Source organism: Octopus sinensis, linkage group LG4 (genome assembly GCF_006345805.1).
Source record: "Octopus sinensis linkage group LG4, ASM634580v1, whole genome shotgun sequence".
NCBI classification, from domain to species: Eukaryota; Metazoa; Mollusca; class Cephalopoda; order Octopoda; family Octopodidae; genus Octopus; species Octopus sinensis.
Window position 1 is genome coordinate 107,319,347 of NC_043000.1, and position 22,152 is coordinate 107,341,498.

At 34.4% G+C, this 22,152-nt stretch overlaps 1 long non-coding RNA gene across 1 annotated transcript; it reads left to right on the plus strand.

The window, feature by feature from the left end:
- Positions 1–1,187: 1,187 nt before the first annotated feature.
- On the plus strand, positions 1,188–21,008 carry LOC118763267. Its single transcript, XR_004999018.1, has 3 exons — positions 1,188–1,265; positions 6,688–6,692; positions 20,997–21,008. It is a non-coding gene; the product is annotated as an uncharacterized LOC118763267 (long non-coding RNA).
- The last annotated feature ends 1,144 nt before the right edge of the window (positions 21,009–22,152 follow it).

Sequence of the window (22,152 nt, forward strand, 5' to 3'; positions counted from 1 at the left end):
TAGTGGTTCGGCAAAATAAACAGAAAGAATAAGTACTAGGCTTAAGAAGAAAAAAAAATCTCGCTATTTAGGCAAACGATAAGAAATACGTTTGAATGACTATCCTTCTGTTAGACCTTCAACAGCCAGAGAAAGTTCAAAAGGTCAACTTATTCTCATTAATCTGTAAGTGCCGAGAGAAGATAACAAATGACTTTAAATATATATTTTAAAATATTGATTTTTCTGCGACTAAAAATTCTTCAAGCTGGTGCCCCAGCATGTCTGCAATCAAATGACTGAAACAAGTAAAAAGATTTTGGATCTTTTCGGTTTGAACGACAGTTTTTAACATAATTTCTAGGTAACTAAAAAATTTAAAACTTAGTATACCGGTAGAATGTGTTTATAAAACATCATTTTCTCTTGGCTTTCTTGAGAAAATTCTGTAGTTTGTAACATATTTCGTCTTTAATTTCTTGCATTTCGGCAATTTTAACCAATCACTGGCGTCCATTGAGGTAAACAATATTCTGTGCCGTATGAATATGTCCCTCGTTTAAGAAACAGATTGGGTTTATTTACATTTGTGAAGAAAAAAAGATACCCTAACCATAACCATAACCATAACCCTAACTCTAACTAACCCTAAATGTAAAATAGATTGAAATGCAAAAGATCGATTCTAGGGTCATAATTATGGGTGACAATTTCATATGACACCGCTAGGGAAAATGGCAGTTTTTTCTAGCGGTGCCATATGAAATTGTCACCCATAATTATGACCCTAGTATCGATCTATTGCATTTCAATCAGTTTTAGATTTAGGGTTAGTTAGGGTTAGTTGGGGTTCGGGTTAGGGTTAGGGTGGGGGAAGGGTATATTTTTTTCTTCACAAATATAAATAAACCCAATCTGTTTCTTCAACGAAGGACATATTCATACGGCACAGAATGTTGTTTACCTCAATGGACGCCAGTGATTGGTTAAAATTGCCGAAATGCTAGAAATTAAAGACGAAATATGTTACAAACTACAGAATTTTCTCAAGAAAGCCAAGAGAAAATTATGTTTTATAAACACATTCTACCAGTATACGAAGTTTAAAATTTTTTAGTTACCTAGAAATTATGTTAAAAACTGCCGTTCAAACCGAAAAGATCCAAGATTTTTAGAAAATAAAAGAAACCGAGCGGGTTATTAAAAAATTTCCAGAGATTTGGCTGTTATTTCTAGCACGTGGAGATATCTTCTAGGCTTAACTTCATGCGCTGGTTGAAAATCATGTAAAAAAAATTCTGGAATTGTTAAATTTGACTAAAAAGTCTTCAAGATAATGCCCCTGCATGGCGACAGTCTAATATCTGCCACAAGTAAAAGGGTAAAAAAAATTTTCTAGGATCGATACGTTCAACAAAAAATCCTTCAAGGTGGTGCCTTAGCATGGCCGCAGTCTAATCACTGAAACAAGGTGAAAAAATGAAAAAAATAATCGAAAAATATAACCTTGGGGCTTTTGTCCGAGGGTCTTTTGTCCGAGGGTCTTTTGTCCAAGGGTCTTTTGTCCGTGGGTCTTTTGTCCGAGGGTCTTTTGTCCGAGGGTCTTTTGTCCGTGGGTCTTTTATCCGTGGGGCTTTTGTCTGAGGGTCTTTTTTCCGTGGGGCTTTTGTCTGAGGGTCTTTTGTCCGTGAGTCTTTTGTCGGAGGGTCTTTTGTCCGAAGGTCTTTTGTCCGAAGGTCTTTTGTCCGAAGGTCTTTTGTCCGTGGGGCTTTTGTCCGAGGGTCTTTTGTCCGTGGGGCTTTTGTCGGAGGGTCTTTTGTCCGAGTGTCTTTTGTCCGTGGGTCTTTTATCCGTGGGGCTTTTGTCCGAGGGGCTTTTGTCCGAGGGTCTTTTGTTCGTGGGACTTTTGTCCGTGGGTCTTTTGTCCGAGGGTCTTTTGTCCGAAGGTCTTTTGTCTGTGGGGCTTTTGTCTTACACTCGTCGCGCACATATGGTTGTGATGGATATTAGTCATGGTGGGTATACTGGGCTTCGTATATTTGTACCCCAGTGTCATTTTGATGGCATGCGCTGCTCTCTCACTCAATAATAATAATAATGATAATAATAATAGTTGTTAATTATAATAATAATAATAATAATAGTTGTTGTTGTTGTTGTTATTTTATTATTATTATTATTATTATTATTATTATTATTATTATTATTATTATTATTATTATTATTATTATTATGAGAGTAACTTCCACGGTTTCCCATCATATAACGACCATCTTTGGAAGTAGACTTTTGCCACCATGGGTAACGTCAGTGAATATGGCATACGATAATCATAATGTAACTTATTTCAAATTTTTTGGTGCTCATACAAAATGATGAAATCAATACTAATTTTCAAAAAATATTAAAATATGTTTCTCATTTGTATAACTCATCCCAAAACTATACGGTCATACACTCTCCCACTCTGTATGTTTGATACTTTGTTATTGCGTGTGTGTGTGTGCGCGCGCGCGTGCGTGTATGTGTGCATATAGTTTTTGTTTATGCCTTGCCTGCCACCAAACCTAATATGTGAACTCATCCTGCACCTTTTATGTTTACTCCCTTTGTATCTCCGTTTTACACTCTCTTACCTTATTTCTATACGATGTAAAGCAAGCAAGCAACCAAACATTTATATTTGTTATTATTACGTAGTGATTATTTATTGCCCTAGTCAGACGGGCGACCTTACGTGCTCTCTAGATTTGCGTATTTAGCGAATAAAATTAAGGTGGAATGTGTTTCATGAAAAGCAGAATTTCTACATGGAAAACTAATTAGCTGTTTATGTTATTTCTCCCATTTTGGAAAAAATAATGCTGAATTTGTAAAGAAAATATGTTGGTTTTCATTTATAAAGAAATAGAATGGCTTTTTCATGCACGAATGTGTCTAAGATTTCAAACCAGAACGAACACGATTTCACAGGCGTTAAACAGAAAAATTGAAAATAACCATAAAACATTTTATTACAATGAGCACACATTTTTAAAGGAGGGAATGACATTTTTGTTTGGAGCAACAATGGAGAGATCTTTCGTAGCAACAACGATACAACAGCATCAAGAAAAATTATACACACGTACAAGTTTTAGTCGAGTGAGAATATTTGCGACAATGGAAGCAGTTTCGCCAGCATTGCTTCACATATAAAATTATTGGAAATTTATTATAGTGTCCAATTGGAGAAGAATGTGTTGCGACAGTGTTACAAAGTAGTGTATCTCTTTGCCTTGGTTATGGGGAAGTACTACCTTACTCGGAGCGGCTCAGTGTTAGCGACAGGAAGTGTAGCCGGTCGTACAAAATTTGCCTCAAGAAATTCCGCCGACACTTCTAAGCATGAAAGGGAATATTAAATCAATGATTAAAACGATGATTATATATATATATATTATATATATATATATATATATATATATAATATAAATATTTGTATACAGTAATCCCTCGACTATCGCGGTTGTTACGTTCCAAAACCACCCGCGATAGACGAAAATCCGCGAAGTAGAAACAGTAGTGTGTTGTATATTTATTAATATTTTCATAATTTGTATATATTTATTTTATTATAAATGCAAAACAACACCACAGAGAAATCGACGTAAGCTTCAATAAAAAACCGCGATATGGCGAAGGATTACTGTATATGTGTATATATACCTTTGCCTTTCTTACTTTGCACTTCACTATGTCCCTGTCTTGCTCTTTTTTCTCGCCAATCCTTGATTCTTCGATCTACACGCTCTCTCTCTTTCTTTTCCCCTCCTTAATTCCTTTGTTCCTCTTTTTCTCTCTCTTCTCCCCCGCCTTAATTCCTTTGCTCCTCCTTTTCTCTCTCTTCTCTTCTCACGTGACCGCTGGCCGACTACTAGTCCTTTTGTGTTGGACCACGGTCACGGTCACATTGTTATTTTCCTCTGCCGCAAGGCTTAATTCTCAACACGCCAGCTGAATTCACTATATATATATATATATATATTATATTATATAATAACAATTTAACAATAAAACATAGCATACATACATATATGTACATACCTACATCTATATGTATATATACATGCATATATATATATTATATATATATATATATTATAATATATATATATTAATTAATAAGGGTGAGAGGATTAGATACTAATTTAATAGTATATCTATTCAACACCAAGTGGCCTAGTGCTCCGAGAAACCTGGATTATTATAATATTTTATAATATATTACAATATTTTTACAAAATAAATATAAGAGAGTGGTCACTAGTGAGCCATATAGTGACCACTCTCTTATATATATATATATATATATATATATATATATATATATATATATATTGAGTACAGGACACCACAAATAAACGTAGAACAAACGAGAAACGAAAACATAAAAACAAACAAGGAAACGGACTTTTTATAACAACGAAGAAACAGAGTACAAGACAAACAATACAAGGAATATTCCCCTTCATCAGCTGCCCCTGGTTCGACTCAATGCGTGTTTCGAAGGTAAGGGCAGAACACGATCCGGCCGAAGCAATCCTTCCTGCAAAATGAATTAGATAGAATTCTTTTTGCAGAGGGGTAAAAAAGAAAAAAAGTGACAAGAACAGGACGTAAAAGCAATACAAATAAAAATACAGTACACATTAAAGAATAAAAACAGGACAAGGAAACCAACATTGCGGGCTTTTTTAAGCCTCGACGGTGGAAAAATTCGTTGGAGCGCAATTCAGAAAATCGACTTGCTAGAGACAGTCGGTGTTGACTTGTTGAAATCTGCGAGCGAAAGAAAGTTTTTAGTAGTCCAGTCAGCAGCCAGAGAGAGGAGGAGTGAGAGAGAGAGAGAGAGAGAGGAAAAGAAACCAGAAAGGGTGAAAAATAAGAAGGAGAGAGATAGGTAGAGAGGAAGACAGACAGGCAGGAAGGAAAGGTCAAGTAAGGGTTAAAGAGTGCGCGTCATAATTATTAAAACTACTTGGAGGATAAGAAACGACGCCATGCGCTCAGTCATATAATAACAATTAAAAAAAAACATATACATACATACATATATTACATACATACATCTATATGATATATACATGCATATATATATATATATATATATTATATATCTATATATAGAGCTATATATATATATATAGATATATATATATATAATATATTATATATATGAGTACAGGACACCAAAATAAACGTAGAACACAACGAGAAACGAAAACACACACATATATATATATATATACTCTTTTACTCTTTTACTTGTTTCAGTCATTTGACTGCGGCCATGCTGGAGCACTGCCTTTAGTCGAGAAAATCGACCCCGTATATATATATATATACGTTTGCTCGTGTGTGTGTATATATGTATATATATACATATATATATATATATATATATATATATATATTATATATATATATAATATATATATATATATATATATACACGAGTAAAACGCCCCGCGTCCAACGGACGGTGCTGAATCATATCTGCTGTATAAAAAGCAATCAGCGTTTTCTTTTCATTAGAAAAATAATTAAGCATGCCTTTATTTCAATAAAATTTTTGGTTTTGTTAAATGAAGTTAAGGCAAAAAAAAACTTCTTGAGAAACCAAATAGTCTTTCCTTTCTTCATGCCAAGTTTGAAGAAAATATCTCTTTTACATCTTACTTTTTTGGCCTCTTAAATATACTGCATTTTGTGGCATTATTTCAAGCCAGCTGGCTTTTATTTTGCGCAAACTGCACGTGCATTTTTCTCGCGTACGCGTAGTATCGATCGCAACAGCTGATGTACTTGCGCGTACAAATGCACGTTCCCACGGCTTTATCGATCGCATTCTCACCTGGAATCGATTTTTGTAATTTCTTCAAGACTTATACACGCCCTGATACCGTCGGTATCCACATATGAAATTTGAGCGCAATCGGATGGAGGATGCCCGAGATCCTAGAAGACACAGAGAGAGACAGACAGAACGGATTTTATATAATATATATATATATATATATATATATATATATATGCGCATATATACATATATGTACATACCTACATATATATGTATATATACATGCATATATGGGTATAGGACACAAAAAAATGTTGAACACAATGAGAAACATAAAAATAAAAACATAGAAACGAACTTTTTTTCGAACAAACAAAAACAAACAAACAGAAACGAGACATACAGCATAAAGAATATTCCCCTTCTTCAGTTGTCCCTGTTTCATCTACTCCACGTACGAAGGCAAGGACAAGACGCGACTTAGTTGAAACAGTCCTTCCCGCAAAGCAAATTAAATAAAATTTGGAATTTTTTGCGGAAGGTGAAAGTGGTAACAAGAACAGGACAGAGAGACCAAGACAGTAAAAACAACGGTGAGGGTTGTTAAGCCAAGACAATAGAAAAATTATTATGAACGCGAGGAAGACGAGCTTATGAAGGAGACAGTATAAGCACGTATTTTCTTTACGAAGGTTATGGGCAGAAAGACAGATTATCTTTCGTCACGTGTCAGCAACGAGAGAGTCGAGGAGGAGGAGTGAGAGAGAGGGAACGGCGAAGAGGAGAGAAGAATAGGGAAGGGTGAGAGAGAAAACCAGAAAAGATGAAGAACAAGAGAGGGAGAGAGATAGACAGAGAAGAGATAGTAAAGGTAGAAGAGTGCGCATCGTAATTATTAAGATAAAACTTACTTGGAAAAGGATGCGTGGCGTTCGATCATATAATAATATAAATAATATATAGATATATGCATACGTACATACATATATGTACACACCTACATCTATATGTATATATACATGTATATATGAGTACAGGACATAAAAAAAAACGTTGAACACAATGAGAAACGAGGACATAAAAACAAAAACATAGAAACGAACATTTTTTCGAACAACGAAAAAAAATACAGAGAAACGAAGCAAAGAAATGGGAGATGTCCTTCCTTAAATGACCGACCAATTAATGTAATGTATATAGTATGCACAACGGGTTCCTTTCAGATTCTGTTTACCAAATCCACTCACAAGGCTTTTGTCGGCTATAGGAGATAAACACAGTGCCGCACATTGGAACGGAACCCAAGACCATATGATTAGGAAGCAAGCTTCTCAACCACATAGCTACACCAGCACCAATATATATATATATATATTATATATATATATATATATATATATATATATATATATATATATATATATATATATATATATATATATATATATGCGCATATATACATATATGTACATACCTACATATATATGTATATATACATGCATATATGGTATAGGACACAAAAAAATGTTGAACACAATGAGAAACATAAAAATAAAAACATAGAAACGAACTTTTTTTCGAACAAACAAAAACAAACAAACAGAAACGAGACATACAGCATAAAGAATATTCCCCTTCTTCAGTTGTCCCTGTTTCATCTACTCCACGTACGAAGGCAAGGACAAGACGCGACTTAGTTGAAACAGTCCTTCCCGCAAAGCAAATTAAATAAAATTTGGAATTTTTTGCGGAAGGTGAAAGTGGTAACAAGAACAGGACAGAGAGACCAAGACAGTAAAAACAAACGGTGAGGGTTGTTAAGCCAAGACAATAGAAAAATTATTATGAACGCGAGGAAGACGAGCTTATGAAGGAGACAGTATAAGCACGTATTTTCTTTACGAAGGTTATGGGCAGAAAGACAGATTATCTTTCGTCACGTGTCAGCAACGAGAGAGTCGAGGAGGAGGAGTGAGAGAGAGGGAACGGCGAAGAGGAGAGAAGAATAGGGAAGGGTGAGAGAGAAAACCAGAAAAGATGAAGAACAAGAGAGGAGAGAGATAGACAGAGAAGAGATAGTAAAGGTAGAAGAGTGCGCATCGTAATTATTAAGATAAAACTTACTTGGAAAAGGATGCGTGGCGTTCGATCATATAATAATATAAATAATATATAGATATATGCATACGTACATACATATATGTACACACCTACATCTATATGTATATATACATGTATATATGAGTACAGGACATAAAAAAAAACGTTGAACACAATGAGAAACGAGGACATAAAAACAAAAACATAGAAACGAACATTTTTTCGAACAACGAAAAAAAATACAGAGAAACGAAGCAAAGAAATGGGAGATGTCCTTCCTTAAATGACCGACCAATTAATGTAATGTATATAGTATGCACAACGGGTTCCTTTCAGATTCTGTTTACCAAATCCACTCACAAGGCTTTTGTCGGCTATAGGAGATAAACACAGTGCCGCACATTGGAACGGAACCCAAGACCATATGATTAGGAAGCAAGCTTCTCAACCACATAGCTACACCAGCACCAATATATATATATATATATATATATATATATATATATATATATATATATATATATACAAGCATTATGACCCGTCGTTGCCGGGTTATAATGCTAGTGCATGTATATATGTGTGTATATATATATATATGTAAATATTACATGTACTTCTATATATATACACCTACACATAAAATACAAAATACAAAGTTATATATTGATATCGCTAGTGATAACAATACTCAAAATATAGAACAGACTGGAATTGTAGGCCCGTCTCTTTCAATTTAGATCAATTGTATCTTGTCCTCCCTCTTGTATAGAATTGTGGCTACAATCCAGCCTACCTCTACTTCTGGGGGGACATTTATAATTTTTATCCGGGATGTCCTACGCTCCAGATATAAAGGTGAAAATAAAATATTTCCACTTTGCAAGGTTCGAGTCAAGTACTCCCTTGCACGCTCCATTAACTCGAACCTTGCTTCTATTGTGGCGAATTTATCGCCTCTGGTTAGATATAGTCCTTTATGTATAATAGTCCAGATGGACTATTCCATTTCTGCACGCTAATTTAATTTATTCCCATTCATGTGAAACCACTTATTCAAGTTCAAGTCATTGATGCAATTTTATACCAATTGCTATTTTTACTTTTGTTATGTTTCGATTATATTATACTTTAGTTTGATTTTAATTATTACTTACTACATATAATTCAATTGTTATTATTATTTTTATTGTTAAAGTGAAAGTATCTGACATAAAATAGAGAAATGTTTTTGTTTCACTTTTAACACGTAATACTGAAATAGTGGAGAAGATATGATATTGCTATGGGCTCGCTCTAGGCAAGAAGTTGAACATTTTTTGCCCATGAAACTACATGGACCTTAAGTAAGGCATGTGTAAAATTTGAATGAAATTGGTTGTTTAGTTCTCAAGTTTTAGGGAAACACACAGACACACATTCTCAGTTTTATATATATATATATATATATATATATATATATATATATATATATATATATGTATGTGTGTGTGTGTGTGTGATCCTGCGTTTAGAGAAACCAATGATGGCTATTTTAACTTTATTTATCTTTACTGACGCAAAAATATTTTACGAGACGAATGGCTGGTTCCAACATTTTCAATAAACATTTTAGCACGATCCAATTTGCAAAGATTTATCACTTAAGACAGACATTCAACTCCATTTAGATACTCAATTTGACTGTAAATACACCAACTTTATCTAGTAAGCTTAAACGAAGTTTGTGTTCCCAGATGTACAATTAGCCATATACACTTATTTCACGGATATTTTTCTCGCCAGGAAATTTGCATTCTGTTCTCTCTCTGTCTCTCTCTCTCTGTCTCTCTTTCTTTCTTTCTCTCTCTCTCTCTCTCTTTCTCTTTCTCTCTCTCCTCCTTCTCCCCTTCTCTCTCCTGTTCTTAATTCATAACCAAAGTATGGATTGGGATTCGAAATAGTCAGAAAGTGAACCATTTTCTTTTTTATCCTTTAACGGTTTTCCCCCATGTTTAACAATCTTTGAACTGGCAAAAATCAATAATATTCACAATGTTATTCGGTGACCTTATATAATTCTGTATTGATTTGAATTGTTATTTTTTTATTCACACTTTAATCTTCTCCAATAATATACCATGACGAATAATAGAAACAGTTATTGTTGTTGTTGTTGTTTTGTCCTAAACATATTGACAATAGATCAGCTGAATAAACGTATTCATGTTCTCTAGACAGGTTAAACCAAAATTACTTCCAGCCTGACACGTTGGTACAATAGTCCATTAATGACATTGTCAATAGACATCCACCGTGGCTACCTTAGTTGCACAAGCATCAAAGAAGTTCAACTATCTGTTGTTATTGTTGTTGCTGTTGTTGTCTTGACTAACCTACAAGTGATAGGACCAGTTTTTATTGTATGTTTCTCTGGTCATTAAAAAGCCCAAGATCTTCGGCTGACATATCCGCTGCAGCTTGTGACACAGCAAGACAAAGCGTATCTTTTTTGTTCCCACATACATACATAAACATACCGTACATACGTACGTAAATATATACACAAGCGCATACAAGCTCGCTCTTTCTCTCTCTCTTACACACGAACACTCACGCATGCACATATATACTCCATTATTTAAACCTGCCGTAACAGCATAAATGCATTATCAACAAGTGTAGTACACGTCTATCTATTATTTTTCAAATGTTCTCTGAAAGTATTGTTATATATCATGTCAATACCGAAGACATGCAGTTCAACTAATTCTAAATAAGTAATCGTAATCGAAGATATGAGATTTCTAGTCGATTAACAGCTTGAAAATAATCATAAACTCTAGCAGTAACGTCTCTAAAATAAAGGCAAGGATGAATTAATAACAAATAACCTGCTTATTTCTCTTAGAAAAATAGTGAATATCGATGATTAAGTAGTTTAGTTATAGAAATGTCAATAGGTCCTTCAGTTAATAAACTTAATTATTTTCTATTTACCGATATCAGTTATCAAGGAGAGAAAGCACTAAATTATAGAAATTGTTATATATTAGAAACAGCATCACTTCAGTGTCAACATCTTGAGATAAATATTTTCTGAATAATTAACGTTGAACAAAAATAATTCCGTTGTAACATATTGCGTAATAACGTAGCTTTGGGGTAGAGACAATTAGATCCAGTGGATCATTTTAAGCGAGCCGCACTTTTGGGTCTGTTGTACAGGAGGCGGGGAGCAAAGGGAAACAGGGTCAAGGGGTGGCAAACTCGTGGTCTGCTTCGAGCGACATACTCTTTACCTATGCAACTGTCATTGCGTCATAGTTCCTTGTTCAGATTTCTCTGTAAGCCTGTGCTTCTCAGACTATTAGTTATTGCCATTAAACAAAAAACAAACTAATGCTTCTTGTTACCTACCATTTTAACAACATTAAATGCATCACATAGTGTTGCTGACAGGTTACTCTTTTACTCATGTCAGTCATTTGATTGTGGCCATGCTGGAGCACCGCCTTTAATCGAGCAAATCGACCCCAGGACTTACTCTTTGTAAGCCTAGTACTTATTCTATCGGCTCCTTTTGCCGAACCGCTAGGTTACGGGGACGTAAACACACCAGCATCGGTTGTCAAGCGATGTTGGGGGGGGGGACAAACACAGGCACACAAACACACACATATATACATATATACGACGGGCTTCTTTCAGTTTCCGTCTACCAAATCCACTTACAAGGCTTTGGTCGGCCCGAGGCTATAGCAGAAGACACTTGCCCAAGGTGCCACGCAGTGGGACTGAACCCGGAACCATGTGGTTGGTAAGCAAGCTGCCACTCCTACGCCTAAAATAAAATAAAATAAAAACTTACACGTAAGTAATTTTTTTCAAAGTAATCATCAGCAGCCGTCAACCAGATGCAAACGTCCCCTACCCCGTCTCCAAGGATCGGCTTGCTAAGACTCTCCAATTACCTCTATGTTGTGTTACATACGTACAATCAAACATGCTCTAGTTCCCGGTATATTCTTTGATGTCATCTGCACACAAACGTTTTTGACGGCCTCTTGCTCTCTTCCCTTTCTCAATTCTTGTCAGTGTGGTCTTCGGTAATGACTCGCGACATGTTGTATGTCTAAACTAATGATAACTTTGTGAACATGATTCTCCACAATAAGTATCCTCAATATAATAGGGACTATCAAAATAACATTTCCATCACAAAATCTAAATATTTGTTATTTGATGGTTATCGCACAGAAGTGAAAATATTTTTCGAAAACTAGAGCAATTAAAAGCTACATCTATCACCTATCCTCACCTATTGACAAAGGTTGTTTTATACCCAGTGCCATTAAAATGCAACTTGAACATAGTAATTTCATCAATATATAAACTGTCAAACGACATTTTGAACATTAATTTTGGTTTCAAATTTTGACACAAGGCCAACAATTACTGGAGAGGGGATAAGTCAATTACGTCGACTGCAATACTCAACTGGTACTTATTTTATCGAGCCGAAAGAATGAAAGGCAAAGTCGACCTTAGCTGAATTTGAACTCAGAACATAATTTCAGAAGAGATTGCATAACTCCTACTGTAGCTTCCGGTCGGAGGCTAGGGCTAATAGCATGTCTTTGTCTAGGCTAATCCATGATATAAAGTGGAACTCAGTGAATTACAAATTCAAATAGTCCACTATTAAAACACGTTAGCCTGTATAGCGTACAGAGGAACAAATGTGCACCCAGAATTGCTGAAATAATTACGATAATACAATGTAAAGATTGCGTTAATAAACAGCGATCAGTTGATGAATTGTCAGCATGGATCTTTACCTCTTGACCAACAGATTTCAAAAATATTTTTTGTAAATTAAATACTTTCAAACTTCGGACACTGGTAGAATGTCATATAAAACATCAAAAACTTATATTTACGAAGTTATTTCACGTTAAAGTTGTCGTATTTCAGTAATTTCAACAACTCAATGACGTGTATTTAGCTGAATAAAATTACTGCTGTTGTGTGTCAACAAGAACTTCCGGTGGTGTATATTTCGTTTGCCACTGTTATTTATGACAACCCTAACCCTAACCCTAAAGCCCTAGCCCTAACCCTAAAACCCTAGCCCTAACCCTGAAACCCTAACCCTAACTCTAAAACCCTAACCCTAACCCTAACCCTAAAACCCTAACCCTAACCCTAACCCTAAAATCCTAACCCTAACCCTAAAACCTTAAGCTAAAACTAGTACAAACGCACGAACGATGTCATAATTAACAGTGAGAAACGAAAAATACACCGCCGATAGTTGTTGACAAACAACAGCAGTATTTTTTCAGCTGAATACACGTCATTGATTGGTTGAAATTACCGAAATAGGACTACTGTAACGTGAAATTACTTCGAAAATATAAGTTTTTCTCAAAAATGCTAAGAGTAAAAGATGTTTTATATGACACATTCTACCGATGTCCGAAGTTTGAAAGTGTTTAGTTACAAAAAATTATTTTAAAATCTGTATCATGATATTGTATTACATGCAAAGAATTATAAATTTCTCCAACAAAATCATTAAAAAATATCTTTCAATGAGTGTATGATGAAACATTTTGACCTCAAAATAACCTTGTAAAATACGGTGAGACTTACACACCGGTAAATACGGTGTGTGAGAGAGGGAAATAGAGTGAGAGAGAGGGAGAGAGAGAGAGAGAGAGAGACAGACAGACAGAAGGCATATAGGCAGACAAATAGTTGAGTTCGTATAAGGATAATGCTGATGCAAAAGTTTATAGGAAAGTGGAACCTAAACGGAAATTTTATGCATGTGTGTGTGTGTGCGTGGGTGCGTGTATGTGTGTAAATCTGTGTGTTAATGTTTGCACGTGTGCATGATATTGCAATAGGAGACAGAACAAATTAAAAAAATATTGTGGAATATACATATATAGAACTATTGCAGCGTGGAAGGTGTTTTTAAATGACTTATAAACACCTTCCACGCTGCAATAGTTTATGTTTCAGCACACGATCTCAGATTAAGTCACTTGCTATGCAAGTACATCTCCGTAATATATATATATATATATGTAAATATAAGAGAGTAACCACTATGTGGTCGACTCTAGCACTAAAAATAGATCCGCTAGGTTTCAGCCACGAAGAATTGTTTTTGATGAAAGTTAGCACGACTACTACCGTAAACGAACAGGGCAAATAAAAATAACAAAAATGCAGATTAGTTCAGGACAATTGTTTCGCTATTAATAAATTATGTAATTTTACTCACCGAACCCGTCCAGAATACAATTTACTCAACCGCACGCCAGATTTTACCATAACGATAAACACACGTTCGGTTCAGTCCATTGCATTCGCTGTTATAATTCAAGTGCCCCCGCCACAGCCCGCCAAAATTCACGGAAACAGATACTACATCAAAAATTAAATGTAGTATAATTACAATCAACTAATAAGGGTGAGAAAATTGGATACTAATTTAATAGTACATCCATTTAACACCAACTAAGCCACTTGGTGTTAAATGGATGTACTATTAAATTAGTATCCAATTTTCTCACCCTTATTAGTTGATTATATATATATGCACAAAGTGGATGTAGCTGTTTTTAAATCAAAGCTGGACATCTTCCTGTCAAGAGTCCCAGATGAACCTACCTCACGGCAGGAGGTGCAAATGAGAGTAGCTATATCAAACTCCATTCTTCACCAAGTGCCACATATTAGACGAGGTTCGTCGTAATAACAGTGTAGCACAAGACGGCGGTGCATCAGCATGGCCGCAGCTCTGAGCTGAAACTAGGAATATATATATAATATATATATATATATATATATATATATATATATATACACATACATACAGAGAGAGGAGAGGAAGATTTAAGACAATAGCACTTATACGGCCATACACTCACAAACTTACACGCACACACCTCACATCTCTCTATCTCTGTCTCTCAGATGCACGCACGCACACACACATACACACACACACACACACCACACACACACACACACACACACACATACACACTGACACACACAAACACACACGAATTACTTTTGACATTTGTTTACCGTTCATTTATATTTTCCTTTTACTTCGCGCGCTTCTTTTGCACTGCCATTTAATTATTTATGTATTTAATTTTTATGCTGTTCTTTTTATTCCTCAACTGTTTTAATTTTATTGGTTAGTATTTTTTGTACACTTTCGTTGCAGCTTTTTATTGAGGTTTTGACATCCTGATACAAAACATTATGAAGCGACGTTATCGACGCTAAATTATAGTTGCGTACAAATGTTCGCTACACGAACGGCGTCTTTTTTTTGTTTTTGTATTTTATCTCCAACTGCTTGTCTATTTTCACTAACAGCATTTCTCTGTCTCTGTCTTTCGGTTTCTGTTTCAGTAGCGGATGATTAACACACACACACTTGTACTCATACACATACAGCGGGACACACACACACATTATATATATATATATTCAATATAAAATAGTGTACGTTTAAACACAAAAGAAAACTGCCTTCAACATGTAGTTTTTACACGCTAGAAGAAGTAGTTAAAACGACCAAAACCACATTTTAAGAGCAATCTTTAAAAGAAAATAAAAATAAAAACTTTTACCTTATTTTATTCCGGTCGGACCTAGGTTTCTAAATTTTTTTAGCAAATAAGATAATTTGTTAAGCGAAATTTTTCATCAGTGACCGCGCCATTACATGGCGTTTCGAAGGTGAAGGCGATACGCATCTCCGATAGAAACTTTCCTTCCCGCGAAAAGCAAATTAAATAAAATTTGAGATCTTTTTGCGGAGGGGTAAAAATGGTAACAAAAACAGGACAGTAACGACAGTACAAAATATAAACAGTAAAAGACAGGACAAGGAGAATAACAAGACAAGAAGGGCTGTTAAGCCGATGAGATAAAGTGTTACGAACGCTATTTTTGAGAACGGCGGAAGAAGGGGAATTTTCCTTGTGTTATTTGTCCTGTACTCTATTTTTTCGTTGTTTAAGAAAAATGTCCAGTTCCTTGGTTTTGTGTTTATGTTTTCGTTTCTCATTGTGTTCGGCGTTTTTTTTTGTGTGTCCTGTACCCATATATGCATGTATATATACACGTAGAGGTAGGTACGTACATATATGTATGTATATGTATGTATATATGCATATTTTATTTATATATATATATATATTTCGCTAGATGCATGTGTATCTGAGGTGGTTCCTCGATTCTTCTCTATCCCTTCTTGTTCTTTCTCTTTAGTAATATTCTATCTATCTATCTATCTATCTATCTATCTATCTATCTATCTGTAAGAGAGAGAGAGAGAGTGCGAGATGAAATGTCTGTGTGCGAGTTCATTTGCATATATTCATATGTATGTATGTATGACTGCTCTATCTGGACCGACCTATGGCAAACAACATGTAAAGGTTTCTTCACATGCCTGTTCTAACTGCTAGAAACAACAGTGACATTTCCTTCAAAAATCTCGCGCACTAACTTCTCGACAATTGTACGTATTGGATATTGTGGCTCCTGATGGTCAGAGCAGGAATCGTTGTTTTATTATCACGAGTCTGCCCAAACAAAATTAAGCTGAGGAGCTCCAACGCACACGACATATTAGGAACAGCAGCCTCAGATCACTCGAATCAGTCTAGAGCTTAAAAATAAAAGATTCAGCAGAGAATATAGCTCCAACAGACGGGATGGTCACGGAGGAGACGGCTTAGATCTAGCTTAGGTCATAAATCTGTGAAAGTAGCGATTTGATAGGGCTAATTAACTTTTCGAATTTACGGACTATCCACAAGGTGGTAGGCTCGACTTCCTAGAAATACCAACAAAATATTCAGCTTTTAAATTTTATTTTGAATTTATTTTTCAGTTTCTTGTCGGTTTGACAAAAGATACCGAATTTGAACTCAGAACGAAATGCCGCTAAGCCTTTTGCACGGCATGCTAACGATTCTGCCAGCTTGCAACCTTAGAAAGAATTATTATTTATGGGTTGGTTTATATTTTCCTATTAAGATTGTTTACGACACAACGAATTTGTAACGTTTATAGAAGGGTAACGTGTTTATAGTTCATAGCAGCCGGCTGACGAGACACAACGATGCCGGAGTCTGTTACGCTAATGAATCTAGTGTGTTATGGAAACACTTCCGCCCCCACCCCCAAAGCCACCCTTAAAAAAATTTTTTTTCGACAGGCGCAGGAGTGGCTGTGTGGTAAGTAGCTTGCTTACAACCATATGGTTCCGGGTTCAATCCCACTGCGTGGCATCTTGGGCAAGTGTCTTCTACTATAGCCCCGGGCCGAACAATGCCTTGTGAGTGGATTTGGTAGACGGAAACTGAAAGAAGCCTGTCGTATATATGTATATATATATGTATGTGTGTGTATGTTTGTGTGTCTGTGTTTGTCCCCCTAGCATTGCTTGACAACCGATGCTGGTGTGTTTACGTCCCCGTCATTTAGCGGTTCGGCAAAAGAGACCGATAGAATAAGTACTGGGCTTACAAAAGAATAAGTCCCGGGGTCGAGTTGCTCGACTAAAGGCGGTGCTCCAGCATGGCCGCAGTCAAATGACTGAGACAAGTAAAAGAGTAAAAGAGTAAGAGTAACCCTCCGTTTTCGGCTACGGGGAATACGAATCTGCAAAAGAAAAAAGAAAAGAAAGCAAAAACCGGCATTTTTAAATTACCAAATTTTACCCCCATTTCCATAATTTTTTACTATTTTCGAAAAATTTTTTTTCAAAATGTGGAAAAATAAATTTTTAAAAAGTATTTTATAAAAATTTCCAAAAATTTTTATAAAATACTTTTTAAAAATTTATTTTTTCTAAATATGCAGAAAAATACTGACATTATGATTCGGACAAAAATGTCAAAATATTTCTGTACTTACGGTTAGGGTTTTAGGGTTAGGGTTAGGGTAGAGTTATGGTTAGTGTTGGGGAAAAAAGTCAAAATTGAAGAATTTGGAGGAAAAGGGAGGAAATTTAGCAATGCCGATTTTTGGCAATTTTCCGGAACCTCCGTATCCGAAAACGGGGGTTTTTGGCAAAAAAAATTGGGGAGAAAATGGGGAGGGGGACGGGTGAAAGTCTTTACATTATGTGACGAAACAACAGCGATTCGCTTATTGACGTTCGAACCTGCTGGAACGTATTAAGAATAAATATACAAGTTACCTGGTTATTAAACATATTATTTAATGATTTCAAGTATTAACATATTCGTTCCGCTTACTCGGGAAGCCCAAATCTACTTTTGTATTTACCCCGGTTTATGTTGATTTCATTATTAGCTCTGAAAAAAGGCAGCAAGCTGACAGCATCGTTAGTACGCCTGACAAGATGCTTAGCGGCATATCTTCCGGCTTTACGTTGAGTCAAAGACCCGCTGAGGTCGAGTTTGCCTCTCATCCTTTCGGAGTCAATAAATTACGTAACAGCTGGGAACTGTGATCGATTAGCCATCTCCTCCAAAATTTCAGGGCTTGCGCGTTCAGAAGAAAGTATATATATATATATATATATATATATATATATATATATATATATATATATATATATATATATATATATTATATATATATATTAATAAATAAATAAAACATATGCATATATACATATATATATGTACGTACTACCTCTACATGTATATATACATGCATATATGGGTACAGGACGCCAAAAAAAACGTCGAACACAATGAGAAACGAAAACATAAACACAAAACCAAGGAAAGAAAGAAGACGAACACGGGTGTGTAAACAACAAACAGATGTATTAGTTTAACGCTCGGGATGTGAGAAAGTCTTTTACGTTTCGAGCCTACGCGTTTCGACAGAAAGGAACACAGAAATAAACTGGGAGAGAAAATAAAAAAGGTTTAATGGCAAACGATCTGTCATGGCGAATATATATATTTAAAACCATAAAATGTAAGTAAAATAAAGTTGAAAAACTCTGTCTGAAAGTTTGATCCGTATTTGTGAGCACAAATGAAACAGGCGAATCAAACGAATTTCTGTATAAATTGTGGCAATATCTGCCTTCAGACGGTCAAAAAGAAAAGAATATATATAGATTTTTTTTTTAAATTTAAAAATAAAAATGACATTAATAAAGCGGTTATGAAATAAAATCGTAAATTTTCAGTTGACAAAAAGTTTGAGAAAAAATCGATATTGTGATGTTTACAGTTATGTTATGGTTTCTAGCCGAAACTAAAAGTACCAGCATACGTATAAAGTGTGTATGATTGTGTGACAGTGTGTGTATGTATTCAGATATGTATGTATGTATGTATATATACATTTGTGTGTGTGTATACATTTATATAGATATATATGTATATATATAATATATACATACAAACACAAATATATGTATATGTACGTGTGCATATATATATTTATATACATATACATACAGATATTAATGTGTGTGTATATATATAGATATACATATATACATATATTTATGTGTGTATGTATATATATATATATATATATATATATATATATATATATATATACATATATATATATACATAATATATATATATACATATATATATACATATATATATACATATATATATATACATATATGCATACATATATATATATATATATACATACATATATTTGTATATATATATATACACACACACACATACATATATATATATATATATATATATATATATATATATATATATATAATATATATATATATATACACACACATATACATATATATATATACACACATAGCTAAAACTAGACCTCTTTCTGTCTCTCACTCACTCTCACTCATTCTCTCTCTCATTAACTTCCACTTACTCTCTCTGTCTCTCTCTCTCACTCATCTCTCTTTCTCTTTTTCAAACACAAACAAAAAAATTTCAGAAACTAATATAAGTTTGTTTCCTTTTTTGATTTTTAAAAATTTACTCGTGCTCTACTCTTGATCATTTCGCTGCAAACGTTGATCAATATAACTATGAAAATTGAACGATAGAAAGTTAGAATTTTTCTATCGAAACAAATCGATTCTTTTAACTTGCAGCGATTGTCATGGCATGAAATATCTTTGAGCAAATATTAATCTCCTTTACTCAAACGTATATAAACGCACACCTATACACACAGTACGTGCATATATATATATATATATATAATATATATATGTATAAAGCTGATGGCAGGTTTGGTAGCCTTCAACTAACACTATCTCCTCCGAGACCCTGTGGCGCAAGTTGACCAAAATTGAGAGTATGATAAAAGAAGGCTTGCTCTTCCTTCCGTAGAAGAAAAAATTCAAATCGGACCATGTTAACACCACAAATTATTTACATCAAAAAGGTGCTTTTTCTCTATGAAAATCCCTATTTTTTACGATTTTTTGACTGCTGTGTCGCCATTTTTCAACCAGAAAAGTGTTCACTTAAAGAGAATAACAAGCTACATAATGCCAAATTTTACTTTTCAAAAATTCCAATTCTAATGGATCGAAACTAACCCGAGCAATGCCGGGCGATACTGCTAGTATATATATATATATATATATATATATATATATATATATATATATAATATATATATATATCTGAATAGGACAAAAGCCCCTCGAATAAAAGCGCCATAGTTAAAGTCTGAAAGTGAACAAAAAACCCCACTGTTATATTTTTCGATTATTCTTTTCTTTTTTTTTTATTCAATTTTTACTTCTTTCAGTTATTAGACTGCGGCCATGCTGGGGCACCGCCTTGAGGGTATTGGCCCCAGCATTTTTTTCCTTTTTACTTTTTACGGTTATTCCACTGCGACCATGCTGGGGCACCACCTCTAGGAATTTTTAGTCGAATGTAACGACCCCACAATGTTTTTAAATGATTTTCAAGCAGCACATGAAGTTAAGCCTAGAAGGTATCTCCACGTGCTAGAAATAACAGCCAAATCTCTTGAAATTTTTTAATAACACGCTCGGTTTCCTTTATTTTCTAAAAATCTTTTTTACTTGTTTCAGTCATTGAAGAATTTTTGGTCGCAGAAAAAAGTCAGTATTTTAAAAAATATATTTAAAGGATTTTGTTTTCTCCTCTCAGCACTTATAGATTAATGAGAATGAGCTGACATTTTGAACTTTCTCCGGCCTTTGACGTATTTCTTATCGTTTGCCTAAGTAGGGAGATGACTGTTTCTCCATAGAAATTACAAATTCTGGTTTTTGTGAAGAAAAAATGTCAGAGACAAATGTAATATTTACTGTCATTTTATGTGTGTATATATAGTCATTCAAACATACTTCTTATCATTTTTATGTTCCTACACATTTCTTGAAGTAAATGCTTTCCCTTTTGTTAGAATTCAGACAAAATGTACTTTGGGTAGTAAAGAACCTTGCTGTCTGTTATTCTATTATTGATGTTAAGGTTGATTTATTTTCATTTTCAAACTTTAAAATTATTCTAAAAAAATAAGAAAATAATTGAAACACACGGAACATACCATTGTGAGGGACACAGATATTTTGACACCGTTTTTCGATTGGCTATATTTTGTTAATGTAAAAATTGGAATTTTGGAAAATGATATTTTTTTTCACAACCACTATTTCCATTCTTGTTTGCGTGAAATTATGTATATATATATAAAAAAAAATTGTAAAATTTGGCTGTTATTTCTAACATGTGGAGAGACCTTCTTGGCAGTGTAGCTAACTTAAAATCAGAAATCTATGCTAAATTTTAGAAATAATACCAAAAAATGCTAAAAAAGAAAAAAAAATGCTAAAGAGTAATTATATCAAAAAGCTTAATTTTTATTTACATTTTTATTTACTTTCTTTAATTATATTCAGCATTGAGAAGTGATTTCTTGAATTTTACTGATTTGGTCACTTTCAGCTGCAGTGCCTAGGTCTTCACTCCTGTATATATTCAAGGTCCCAGTCTTGTTAATTATGTGTTTTGGAACATCGAAGTTTTTGCAACATTTGCCATATCTTTTTAGGCCATATTTTATAGACAAAATTGATCTAAGCATAGGAAGATGCATTTTGTCTTTCAATTTTGATTTGATTACACCCATACTACTGAACAACCGTTCAACTTCTGCAATTGAGTTTGGCAATGTCAATAGATTAATGGCAAAATTTGCAACATCTCTAAAAGGATTTCCCC